Here is a 12,824-nt window from a genome sequence, read left to right as displayed (position 1 = left end):
TTAGCCAGCTACTCCAGTTTGGCAGTGCCTCAGTCATTGGAGTCTGAATGTTTCATACTCTGCTTCTCCACAAAGGCAGCTAAGCATCTGGGGGCTGATCTTCCCTACTTTGGGATATGGTTACATAAATTATTCCTCTTCTCTATAAAATAGGCCCCTGAAATCTGAGCCTGGAAATGCCCAAAAGGTTTTTCACCACTGATTTCAGAGGCCTGGAATTGGGAGCAGGTCAAGCTAAAATTTGCATTCCATCAAAATTAAGCTTCCAAATTAGTGTTTTAGATCTTGCAGTATTATGTCGCTGATGGTTGCTGCTGCTAAGTCGCTTCAGTCGTGTCCGGCTCTGTGCGACCCCATAGATGGCAGCCCACTAGGCTCCTCTGTCCCTGGGATTCTCCAGGCAAGAATACTGGAGTGGGTTGCCATTTCCTTCTCCAATGCATGAAAGTGAAAAGTGAAAGTGAAGTCGCTCAGTCGTGCCCGAGTCTTAGCGACCACATGGACTGGAGCCTACCAGGCTCCTCCATCCATGGGATTTTCTAGGCAAGAGTACTGGAGTGGGGTGCCATTGCCTTCTCCTGGTTCTCAAACATTAGAATACTTAAAATCACTTGCAAAACTGAAGGTTTGGGTGCCTCATTCAAAGCATTTCTGAATCAGTAGGTCCAGGAATCTGCATTTTAACAAATGTCTCAGTGATTCTGGTGCAAATGATTCATGGAGAGCAGTTTGGAAAACACATCAAGGTTGGACTGCAATCCACCAGGTGAGCACATCCTTCTGAAATCCTCTTTCATTGTTTTCCTGTATCTGTTTAAATACCTCATCAGCTGAGAAACCAAGATTACAGTATTTGCTACGCACACCAAAAGAAAGATCTCTGCCAGCATGTTTATCTCTTCTGTCCCCACTCTTTTCTAATTCTTCTAAACATCTTGGAGTAGAAAACAGTATATACAGAACTCTCTACTCCAGATATCATGTGCTGATTAGCATATATAATTAAGCATGCCAGTGCAATCTCAAAGGACATGTGCTATTTAGAGCTTAGATGTAAATTCTTGAGCAGAATCTGCATCTTTACTGGACTGATAAGATGTTACCTCCCAAAAGGCTGCTGCCCACAGTTTTCTACCAGTAGTTTGCAAACAAACCTCTTGGAAAATGTAAAATTAAACTGTATATTTTAAAGGGGCCCACTTAACACAGATAAGACTTCTAGGGTAAGAAGCAGGAGAAGAATAATGTTTCTGTAACTGATACTTGTTTAACACATACTAAGGACCAAATTCTTCACAAGCATTACCTCATTTCATCTTCATATCATGCTACAAAGGAGTACTACAATTATCCTATTTCACAGATGAGAAAATTGAGGCACAGAAAGAATATATTATCCAAGGCCACAGCATAGCCCAGACCTTTCAACCATGAAGTTATCCCATGAAGGATCCAGATCTCAGTAGTTCCCTGCCTCAACTTTTGCACCTCAATTTTATTAATTAGTTATTTGTGTAGCTTATTAAAACCTACAAGAAAGTCTACTGACACTTGAAGGGAATGCTTTTTTTTAAAACAAAGCCCAACTTTGCTCATAGCAGTATGTGACACTGAGTTCCTCATTTTGCTTCCACAATCTCCAGGTCTCCAGCTGTTCAAGGTAGTTTAGATATCCAGCCCACCTGTCTTGCAGATCTGCTATTACTCATGAAGTTCAAATAAGATAACATATGTGAAAGTCCTCTGAACACTGTAAAAAGTTATCTAAAATGATAATTTCCCAGCCTGTTGTTTCCACAAATTATTTTTAAATGTTGAGAAGGAATAAAAAGTGTATTAGTTCTGCAAAATCATCTGTGTCAAAAATCAGATTTTCCAGAGATTTTGTAGAGCACCAAATCTGCAGATATTTGTGGAGCAGAAGAAACCCTGCTTCTACATGGAAAGTAGGCTGTTTATCACGGTTCAATGCAATGGAAATTTTGGGAGCTTGAGAATCAGATGACCTGGTGCTAGTCATTGCCCTGACACTAAGCAATCTTGAGTGAGTCTTTCTTTCTGCCCTTCCAGGAAATACAATACTGCTTGGTGGTTAAGAAAATGGCTTGGGGGAGTCAGAGCTCCAGTGACAATCGACTGCCTCCTCCTGAATGACTTCAGGTAAGTCACGTCACCTGTCTTGGTCTCAGTTTCCCAGTGATAAAAATGAGAATTAGAAACAACAGCTTACTTTGAAATCATCGAAAAAAATTAATTGCTGAATGGATAGAGGAATGAAGATAGAAATGTGATAGTTTTTAAAAAGAAGTCAGTATACAGCCACTATGGAGAACAGTGTGGAGATTCCTTAAAAAACTGGAAATAGAACTGCCTTATGATCCAGCAATCCCACTGCTGGGCATACACACTGAGGAAACCAGAAGGAAAAGAGACACGTGTACCCCAATGTTCATCGCAGCACTGTTTATAATAGCCAGAACATGGAAACAACCTAGATGTCCATCAGCAGATGAATGGATAAGAAAGCTGTGGTACATATACACAATGGAGTATTACTCAGCCATTAAAAAGAATACATTTGAATCAGTTCTAATGAGGTGGATGAAACTGGAGCCTATTATACAGAGTGAAGTAAGCCAGAAGGAAAAACACCAATACAGTATACTAACGCATATATATGGAATTTAGAAAGATGATAACAATAACCCTGTGTACGAGACAGCAAAAGTGACGCTGATGTATGGAAGTCTTATGGACTCTGTGGGAGAGGGAGAGGGTGGGAAGATTTGGGAGAATGGCATTGAAACATGTAAAATATCATGTATGAAACGAGATGCCAGTCCAGGTTCAATGCACGATACTGGATGCTTGGGGCTAGTGCACTGGGACGACCCAGAGGGATGGTATGGGGAGGGAGGAGGGAGGAGGGTTCAGGATGGGGAGCACATGTATACCTGTGATGGATTCATTTTGATATTTGGCAAAACTAATACAATTATGTAAAGTTTAAAAATAAAATTAAATTAAAATTACAAAAAAAAAAAGAAGTCAGTAAAATGATATTACAGAACCTACTTGGTAAGTATTTGGTATTCACTGTACAAGTCTTTCAACTTTTCTCTTAAATATTTTTTTACAATAAAATATTGGGAAATAAACCCCCCAAAAGGCAACAACAGGGTTGTTAGAAGAGTTGAATGAGATATAGAGCTCTCAGCAATGCTCATGGTAAGTGCCTGGCATACTTTAGAAATGATTTACTATACAGGTAGAAGATGGGACAAGACAATAGATTCCTTCAGCTCATACAATCTGTGAGCTAGAGCTGTTCTAGGTGAGCCAGAGACACGACATGCCTGAGCAGAATGAGAAACCAGGCCACATGGTACAGAGACCAGATGGACAGAGAGTAGCCAGGATGCAGTCACAGAAGTATCAGAAACCAGGGTAGAGACAGAGGGAAAGCGTAAGTTGCTCACATATATCCAACTCTTTGTGAGTCCATGGACTGTAGCTGGCCAGGCTCCTCTGTCCATGGAATTTTGCAAGAATACTAGAGTGGGTAGCCATTCCCTTCTCCAGGAGATCTTCCCAACGTAGGGATTGAACCCAGGTCTCCTGCATTGCAGGCAGATTCTTTACCATCTGAGCCACCCAGGGAAGCCCAGGAGGCATGCACAAATGAAAGCTGTAAGACCCTACACAGGGAAGGTCTAACATGGGCGAACCTTGAAAATAAAGGCAAGTGGCCATTACTACATGCCAAATTAACGTGCTTCTCTCTCAGCTATCCCTTTGGTAGGAGAAATGCACCGGATTTAGAGTCAAACCAGAGTTCAAATCCAGTCTCTGCCAACTAGTTATGTGACAACAGGAGATACTCACTCAAGCATCTTCTAGATCACTTTTACTAGGAATACTTTACCACAGTACAAGAGTGAGCCCTGGCAACCACTTTTCTGCTATAACTTTGGGCCATCAGATCCTTTCTCTTGAGAATTTGAACCAAGAGACACAATCGTGGGAACGTGTCACATTAACTAAAGAGCAATGAGGAAAAGATTGTGAATGCCTAGAACTGAGTTCTCTGGAGATGACCCTCTTCGCATCTTTCCTGGGGTCTAGTTCCTTGATCTACAAGAAGCCCCAGTATCCTTCCAATAAATTTCACTTTTTGTTTAAGCAAACTAATGTAGCCTTTATTATATACAAGAAAATTATATATATTTACTAATACAATTGGGGGCTTCCCTGGTGGCTCAGAGGTTAAAGTGTCTGCCTGAAATGCAGGAGACCCGGGTTTGATCCCTGGGCTGAGAAGATTCCCTGGAGAAGGCAATGGCACCCCACTCCAGTACTCTTGCCTGGAAAATCCCATGGACGGAGGAGCCTGGTAGGCTCCAGTCCATGTGGTCGCTAAGAGTCAGACGTGACAGAGCGACCTCACTTTCACTTTTCACTTTCATGCATTGGAGAAGGCTGCAGTCCATGGGGTCGCTAAGAGTCAGGCATGACTGAGCGACTTCACTTTCACTTTTCACTTTCATGCATTGGAGAAGGAAATGGCAACCCACTCCAGCGTTCTTGCCTGGAGAATCCCAGGGACAGGGAACCTGGTGGGCTGCTGTCTATGGGGTCGCACAGAATCAGACACGACTGAAGCGACTTAGCAGCAACACAAACAAAACCTCATCTCTCTGTGACTGATGGAAAAATAAAAAATGATAAGTGTAACAACTCCACAGCACAGAGTAAATATCCAATAAACATTATTTAAATTGCATCTGAGCTTCAGAATCACTGAATCTTTCTAAGTATTTGGAAACACCTTGTTTAGGTGGAGGATGTGTGATCCTGCAAAAAGAAACACATGCTGGCAGTCAAAAAGAAGGAAGGGGTTGACTGAGTTTGAAATTTGGTTTTAAAGAAAGTTCTCTGATTGAAATTTAAAACAAATTAATCAGTTACCTATTACTGTTTTGACTTGAATTTCTGTTGGGTTTCTTCACTGGGCTGGTACTGATTTAAAAGGGAAAAGAAGTATAAAGCAACAGGAAACAAAAGCTGGATGCAGAAGTAACATCTTTCTTAATCTCAGAAGGACTGATCAGAATTTATCTGGCAATAGATAAGATTTTAACGTACTTTTTATTTGGATTATCCTGTGAATAATGAGGATTTCTGTCACCCAAATTGAGCAGTAAGTGGAAGGAGGGAACAAGAAAAGATCTAAGATCAGAAATATTAACCCAGAAATACCACAGCTGAAAAAAAAAAAAGGCTTTTCTGAAATTCAAAATAAAATGCTAAGTGAGAGATGTCAATTAGTCCCTATTCTAATCTTGCTGTATTGATTCTCATAAATCCAAATATTTAGTTATCTTAAAAATAAGATAACTTTTTGTTTAAAAAGTCTCAGATAGGTGGGTCATGAGCTTTATTTGGTTATTAGGTCTTAACTACGTTGTTCCCAAATTGTGGTCCTTGGACTAGCAGCATCAGCATCTTCTGGGAACCTGTAAGAAATGCACATCCTCAGACCCTAGCCTAGAAACACTGAATTAGAAACTCTAGGAGCAGGGACCAGCAATCTATGTACTGATATAGGATCTTAGAGGAAAGACCCTCTAAGACCCTCAAAATTGTTAGGACTTGCCTTGGATCTTCAATTGGTAAAGTAATTGGTAATTGTTAAAGTAATCATTCTTACTCTGACTGTATTTAAGGTTAGCCCTATCGATAAGCCTCTTAGTGGCTATTTATATCACATTTATATTTCCATCTTTCCAAATGTATACCACTTTCTACTGCCCCGTAGTATAAAAACAGTAAGCAGAATGGACGAATGAAAGGGCAGGCCAAGAAGAAAACAGAAGGAGGGAACTGATAAAAGTATGGAGACTTTATTTGGGTGATAAAATAGATATCTAAAGTTTAGATAATAGTAAGGACTTAATGTGGAGAAGGCAATGGCACCCCACTCCAGTACTCCTGCCTGGAAAATCCCATGGACAGAGGAGCCTGGTGGGCTGCAGTCCATAGGGTCGCTAAGAGTCAGACCCGACGAGCGACTTCCCTTTCACTTTTCACTTTCATGCACTGGAGAAGGAAATGGCAACCCACTCCAGTGTTCTTGCCTGGAGAATCCCAGGGACAGGGGAGCCTGGTGGGCTGCCATCTACGGGGTCGCACAGAGTCGGACACGACTGAAGCGACTTAGCAGCAGCAAGGACTTAATGGGAAAAGAAATGTTTCATCCATTGTTTGCTCCCTCCTGCCATTCTTCCTTTCCTCTGAGCCCTTCTCCCCTAATTTAACCAAGGCTGCCACCACCTCTGTCACTCTGCATATGCCTTAGAGCTATTTCTGAATACCCTCAATTTCAAAGAGACAGGAGAAGACATAACAGGGAAGAAGTCAAAATACATCAACTGAACACAAATATCAACCTCACAGTTTCTAACTTACCTAGAATCAGACTTGATTCTACAATTGAACTACACCATGTTTAAGATCCTTTCTACCCTGTGACATCAAGGTCTCATTCTCAAAAGGCAGTTTCATATGGAGGTTCAGAAGAAAGACTCTGGAGCAAACAGCCTAACCCCAGGTTCACCGCTTTACAGCTGAGAGAACTTGAGCATGCTATTCCACCTCTCCATTTGAGTTACCTCATCTCTAAGATGGAGGAAATAAAGTATCTCTCTTAAAGGATTCTTAATGTAGATTAAATGAGATTATCCATGTAAAGCATTTAGAGCTGTGTCTGGCACATAATAAGGGCTGGATTAATGTGAGCTATTAGGATTATTACTATGTTGTCTCTAAAACGTTTCTCAGCCTTTAGCAGCATCTTGAGCATTTCCAGACATAGCAACAAGGCAGTGAGAAACCAGGAGGGATAAAGGTAAACTGTGATGGTGGCTAAGTTGGAAGTGCATGGGAAAGCAGCTAACAACACAGCATTCCTCTGTCTATTAAAATACTTTGTTGTAAGGTCTTTCTGTTCAAAGTGCCAAGACTTGTGTTTGAATTACAGCAATTGTTTTCAATAGGTGCTGGAGGGGGAACTTTGTCCCCAAAGGAGGTACTAGTAATATCTGTAGATGTTTTTGGTTGTCACAACAGGCAGTTGCTATTGGCACCTAATAATAGCAGAGATGCCGCTAAATATCCTACTATGGGCAAGCTAGTCCCTCATGACAAAAATTACCTAGCCCATAACATTAATAGTACAAGAGGTTTGAGAAACCCTGAATTACAAAGTTGTTTGAAGTTACTTTAATAAGACTTGGCACTTTTTTAAAATGTTCAAACAGGCAATAGTATGGAAGATTCTGGCACTTGATGGGAGGCGGGGATAGGTGACCTATAAGGCCTTTTCATCTCTAAGACTCGATGTGTGCGGTGGACTCTCAACCACAAAACGAAGGCAACAGTGCGTTTTCATTGTTTTCTCTTTGCCTAGTTCTTTTCCCTGAAGATAACCTGAATTTTTTTTTTTTTAAAGATGGTTGGATACTGGAAGGTAACCATAAGGTATTAAAAGTTTCTCACAAAAACAAAGAACATCAATGATAAGCAGAGAATTTTAGAGCTGGGAAAAACCTTGGATATGATTTAACAAATAAATTCTACTTGAAATCTTCCATTTCATTTCATGGATAAAGAAAGTGAGATTTAAAAAGACCAAGAGATTTGATCTAGATCACATAACACTACAATCATCAAAAGGTCCAGATTCTTCCAAAGAATTTATTTATTAGTCACTGATAATATCAAGGTACTCCTCTATATGCATTTATTTTGCATTTTTTCAACGATTACAGCCTGTATCAGTCTCTATCTCTGGAAATCCCTGAACATGGGTTTCACCTGATTAGGTGCTGGCAGTGAGATTAAAAAACAAACAAAAAAATAGGCTCAATAGGTATTGAGGAAAAATGAATAAGACCTGCCTATTAATTAAGCGATGGCTGCTACTGGTGAATAAAGAGGAGAAATAAAGAAATGACTTTGGTTCCAGTCACAGAGACTTGGAGGATGGTGATGGTTCAATAAAAGATAGGAAAGTCAGGAAGAGGTCTGGGCTGCAGGTCATTTACATTGTGTTTTAGGTGCTGTTCTTCAGTCTGTGAAGCTGAAGAAAGAGATGAGGGGATGAACAGTGTTAGGGAGGTTTGGAAGAACTCAAGTGGAAGAAAAGTATTCAGTTTGGCGGTTACAAGGCCACCATGGCCCCTAGAAGGGGCAGCTTCACGGACAAAATCCAGATAACTCAGAGGAACCAAGAGCATCGCTGTCCTCTGGGCCTCAGCAAGTGCTGAACTGAACACTCCCTGAGGCCCCCGCTTGTCTGATGCACTACAGTTCTCCTGGAGTTTAAGTGATGACCCATTCAGCTGTACAATAATAATTATAATAAAGACATTTCCAAGGTGGAAAATGATACAAACACAGGAGTGAGTTTAGGGTAAGGGTGGCATGGAAAAAATATACATAAGACAGAAAAATGACGCGAGAATGATGCAAATACTTTTTACTCTTTTTTTCCCACACTCGTCATTTCTTACTGGAGAGCTGCTCCTCAGAACTCCATGAGTCTCATCCCATGTCCTGACTTATTCCTTGTTTCTAGGGCGCTGCATCCATCATCAGTGTCCTTTCCCTTCATCACCTGGGCTTACCAGCAGCACAGAGCAACTTCTCCTACCTCATCAGTGAGGCTGGGGTTTCACACAGGAGCCTAGGCAAACACCACCCACCACCCTCAGAGTCACCCACAGCTTTCTGACCCATGGACTCCGTCGCAGTAATATTAAGACAAGAAGAGCAAACTAGCCTAAGGGTCTTTCCATCAAAAGCCATTGTTTGAAAAAAAAAAAAAGCCATTGTTTGGGTCATGCTGAACCTGTACCTTAAACATTTTTTATCCATTTTAACGAACCAATAGGAAGCCAAGCCAATGTTTTCTCAACATTGAACTCTAGGAACATGAGTTCATGCCATGATTTCTCCACCTCTGCCAGCCACCCCTTCCCTGTATCAACAGCCACTTCTTCCAAAGGGGACTAACAGCACAGTGCCAGACACTGGGTAGCAAGCTGAACAGAAAGGCATCTTAAATTGGGATTGGGATTCTGTGAAAGACAATTGCAGGAAGCTAACCCTGGCAGCCACCACCAATACTTCATGCAGTACAGCGTGCCCACACACTCATGGTCACTCACATACACAGCCACACAGCCAGTTATACACGCTGGATATGCGTATCTTGTTATGCACAGAGAGAGTTAGACAGAGTCCACTCTCTCCGTTATGCATCCAGTATCATCCATACTGTCCCCACATGTACCCTGTCACACACACACACGGTTAGACGCACAGCCTATGCTATGTCTCTCTCTCTCTCACACACACACACATACATACACACACACGCACACGTTATACTACCTTACAGAGTCAGCAAAGACACAAGCAGTTTCTCAAGTACTTACGTACCCAAGTGCAGGGCATGAGCCCCAACCCTAGTGGTCCCATGCTGAAGGCATGTACTACACAACCAGCCAGCCCACCTACAGTCTGAGTCGCCACGCAGCCCATCCCTGAGCTAAAGCCAGGTCCCAGGAATCCAGAGTCCCCAACCCGTCCCCGCCGCGCCGCCGCGTCCCCGCGCACGCTTGGGCTCGCAGGGTTGTGACCCGAGGGCCCTCGCCGCACCTACCCTCGGCAGAGGCTAGGGAGCGAGGCGCCCGGCGGACGGGAACGGCCACCCCTCGCCGCGGAGCCGAGCTTCTGCCGCCGCCGCCGCCGCGCTCCCAGCCGCTGCCTGCGCCCTCCTCGCCGCCCCCTCGGGTGCGGGCTCCAGCCCCCGCGCTGGGAGGCCGGCGAGCGAGAGGCACCGGCCCGCATGGGGCTGCGGCGGAGAGCCCCCAGCCCCGGCTCACCTGAGCGCGCCGAGCATCGTCGTCCTCTCGGCTGACCGACGGTGGCTGCGCGGGCTCAGCAGCCCCCAGCCCGCATCCTCCCTGCGACCGCCCCCTCCGGAGGCCAGGGATGGCGGGGGCGCGGCCGGGTGCGCACGGGAGTGGGCGCGGCGAGGGCCAGAGGGACCTCACTCCTCGGGGACGAGCCAGCGGGCGCCTTCCCCGGAGACCGCTGCCCAACCGAGGAAGGTAGTCCTGGGCTCACTGCTGGCTCCTGGGTGACCTTGGGCAAGTTGATTAACCTCTCTGAGTACCCACTCCTCTAGCGAAAGATAATAAACGTGAAAAGGGTAGGTGCCTGTGGTATCCGTTCCAGGGGAAATCTACAGTCTACTTCCTTCTCAGCCTCTGACTCCTCCAGGGCAAGGTTAGTTGGGAGCAGAGTTCAGCGTGAGACCCGTAGTCCCTTAGATATAAGGCATCCAAGTTTTCCGGTCAGTGTTTCAACTGACTAGTCTTCCCAAGTGACCCTGCCAATACTAGTTTTGCTTCCATAATCTGGAGGAAGCCTATTCTGGCTTTATCAGTTTGTGACCTTGAGCGAGGGGTTAGACAGAAGACTAGCCCCTCTGCTCCCATACGTAAAATGGGGACCATAAACTCCCAGTTGTGTTGAGACTTACCAAAGCTCCTGTGCGTCACTAGTGCATAGTAATATCTGTGAGGAATCGTGACAGAATGAGAAACATTTTTCCTCAACACGTCTTTCCAAGGCCTCCAATTCCAGGGACAAACCATTTCAAGAATTAAGTCATTTAGGAAGGGAAGGGGAAAGTCTTCCTTTAGTGAGACAGGTTGGGGGTGGAGGGGTGGGGTGGGAGCTGGGGAGGATAGGGGGAGGGAAGTGGCAAAGGGCTATTGCTAAGATAATTCACCCCACTCCCCCACTTCCTGGACCACACAGTCTTCGGGGAAGCTTGACAAAACAGAGGAGCTGTGATAGTAATTAACCTCCGAAAGCAAATAAATCTTTCCAGACAATCTTAAAAATTATTAACTTACAATTGTGAGCACACCCCAAGTGAACGGGAAATTTAAATTGACCAACAAACTCATGCCAGAAACCTTTGAGCTGGTCCCTTTCTAAGATTCTCTCTGTTGATACTCCTGTCTCTTACTTCCTCCCTTTGCCAACCTGGCCCATCTTAATGGTATTTCTTCCCCATCTTACTTGTACACTTTCTCTCACTTGTATCTCTCTCTTCCCATCTCCCCCTCTCCCCACCCCAGGTGTCTCTTCTCTACCTTCTTTGTGCCCTGTCTCTATCTCAACAGGTCTCACTCTCAGTCATTCCCATCCATGGTTTCTCTCCCTGGCTTGTATGTCTTGAATATTTATTGATTATACATCCCCCATTCAAAATTTGAAAGTGGAAAAGTTGTCAGTTTTTTCTCTAAAGATCCAAACTTAAATTTACCACTATGTCACTTCCCTAAACCAAATATTCCTGATGAATGACACCATGATCCTTACACTCATGAGAGTGCAAAGCCTGATTCATTTCTCACAACTCTACTTCCCTCCCCTTTTCCCCAGTTTCTGGTCAATCTCTTCCCATTTCCTAGGGAGTCTCTCCTTACTCTGCCACAGGCAACTGTTCTTTCCTCCTCTTCCCATTGGACCAAATCAAGTGTAAGTTAAGGATCTTGAGATGAGAAATTGTCCTGGTTGCAAAGGTGGGCCTTTAGAAGGCTCCATGAAAGTAGAAGTGAGAGACAGAAGAGGAGGTCAAGAGTGATGCAGTGTGAGAAGGACTTGACCAGCTGTTGCTAGCCTTGAAGGAAGAAGAAGGGGTCCCATGCCAAGGAATGCAGAAGCTGAGACATGGGGCAAAGAGATTCTCCCTGAGAGTCTCCAGAAAGGAAGGCAGCTTTGAAGATACGTTGATCTTAGTGCAATAAGACTCATGTCAGATCTCTGCTCTAGAGAGTTGTACAATAATAAATTTGGGTTGTTTTAAACCAATAAGTAATTTTTTGGTATAGGTAACAATACAACAGGAATAGGTAACTAATACAACACTGCTCTTTTAGTTATGGTGTGTGTGTTAGTCGCTCAGTCGTATCTGACTCTTTGCAAACCCATGGATTGTAGCCCGCCAGGCTGCTCTGTCCATGGAATTCTCCAAGCAAGAATACGAGAGTGGGTTGCCATTCCCTTCTCCAGGAGATCTTCTTGACCCAGGGATGGAACCCGGGTCTCCTGCATTGCAGGCAGATTCTTTACTGTCTGAGCCACCAGGGAAGCCCTTTTTAGTTATGGAGAAACACACAAATGCCTTGTCTTATTATTAACAGCAACCCAAGATAGCACCTCTTTTCAGTCATCTTGGCATACCCAAACCTTGTGTTTCAAGCAATCTGTCCCCTGAACATTTGTTTTTCTTTTCGTGTCTGTACCAGTGCCCACAGTGTTGTTTCCAGAGTGCCCTCCTCCAGATGCTGCCTGACCTACCTCTCTTCAGTGCTCATGGATTCCATGGAGCTGTTTGTGATCTCTCCCTTCTCTGATTCTCCAGAACTCTGATTTTTCAAGGTATATTCCATTTCAATTGGTGCTTTCTAAGCGGAGAGAAGGGAACAAGAGAGAAGAACGGAGTTTACATGGAGGTTGAAACTGCTCCAGGTTCTCTCTTCCCACAAAGCTGTTTTCCTCTCTCTGCTGCAGCAGTTACCACCACACTGTGTTACTATGAGTTATTTACAGGTCTGTTTGGCCACTGGATGACGAGTGCCTCCAAGGTGGACACCACGTCTTACCTCTGTTTCTGGGTCTTAGCCCCTAGATCTATGCTTTGGCCACTGGATGGTGAGTGACTCCAAGGTGGACACATC

At 44.1% G+C, this 12,824-nt stretch overlaps 1 protein-coding gene across 5 annotated transcripts in view; it reads right to left on the bottom strand.

Moving 5' to 3' along the window:
• HTR4 (5-hydroxytryptamine receptor 4) overlaps nucleotides 1-10,710 on the bottom strand; it is a 196,430-nt gene extending 185,720 nt beyond the window's left edge. For 3 of the 5 annotated variants that reach the window (XM_027546025.1, XM_027546020.1, XM_027546024.1), the window contains exon 1: nucleotides 9,951-10,380. The gene's annotated coding sequence lies outside the window, so the exon portion shown is untranslated. Of the gene's footprint in view, nucleotides 1-9,950; nucleotides 10,382-10,612 lie in introns of those variants that run through there. The other 2 variants (XM_027546021.1, XM_027546023.1) reach the window with 2 other exon arrangements.
• Nucleotides 10,711-12,824: the final 2,114 nt, after the last annotated feature.

The sequence above is a fragment of the Bos indicus x Bos taurus genome, chromosome 7 (genome assembly GCF_003369695.1).
Source record: "Bos indicus x Bos taurus breed Angus x Brahman F1 hybrid chromosome 7, Bos_hybrid_MaternalHap_v2.0, whole genome shotgun sequence".
Taxonomy (NCBI): domain Eukaryota; kingdom Metazoa; phylum Chordata; class Mammalia; order Artiodactyla; family Bovidae; genus Bos; species Bos indicus x Bos taurus.
Note: the sequence above shows the minus strand (reverse complement) of the source record. Positions and strands in the feature narration are given on the sequence as shown.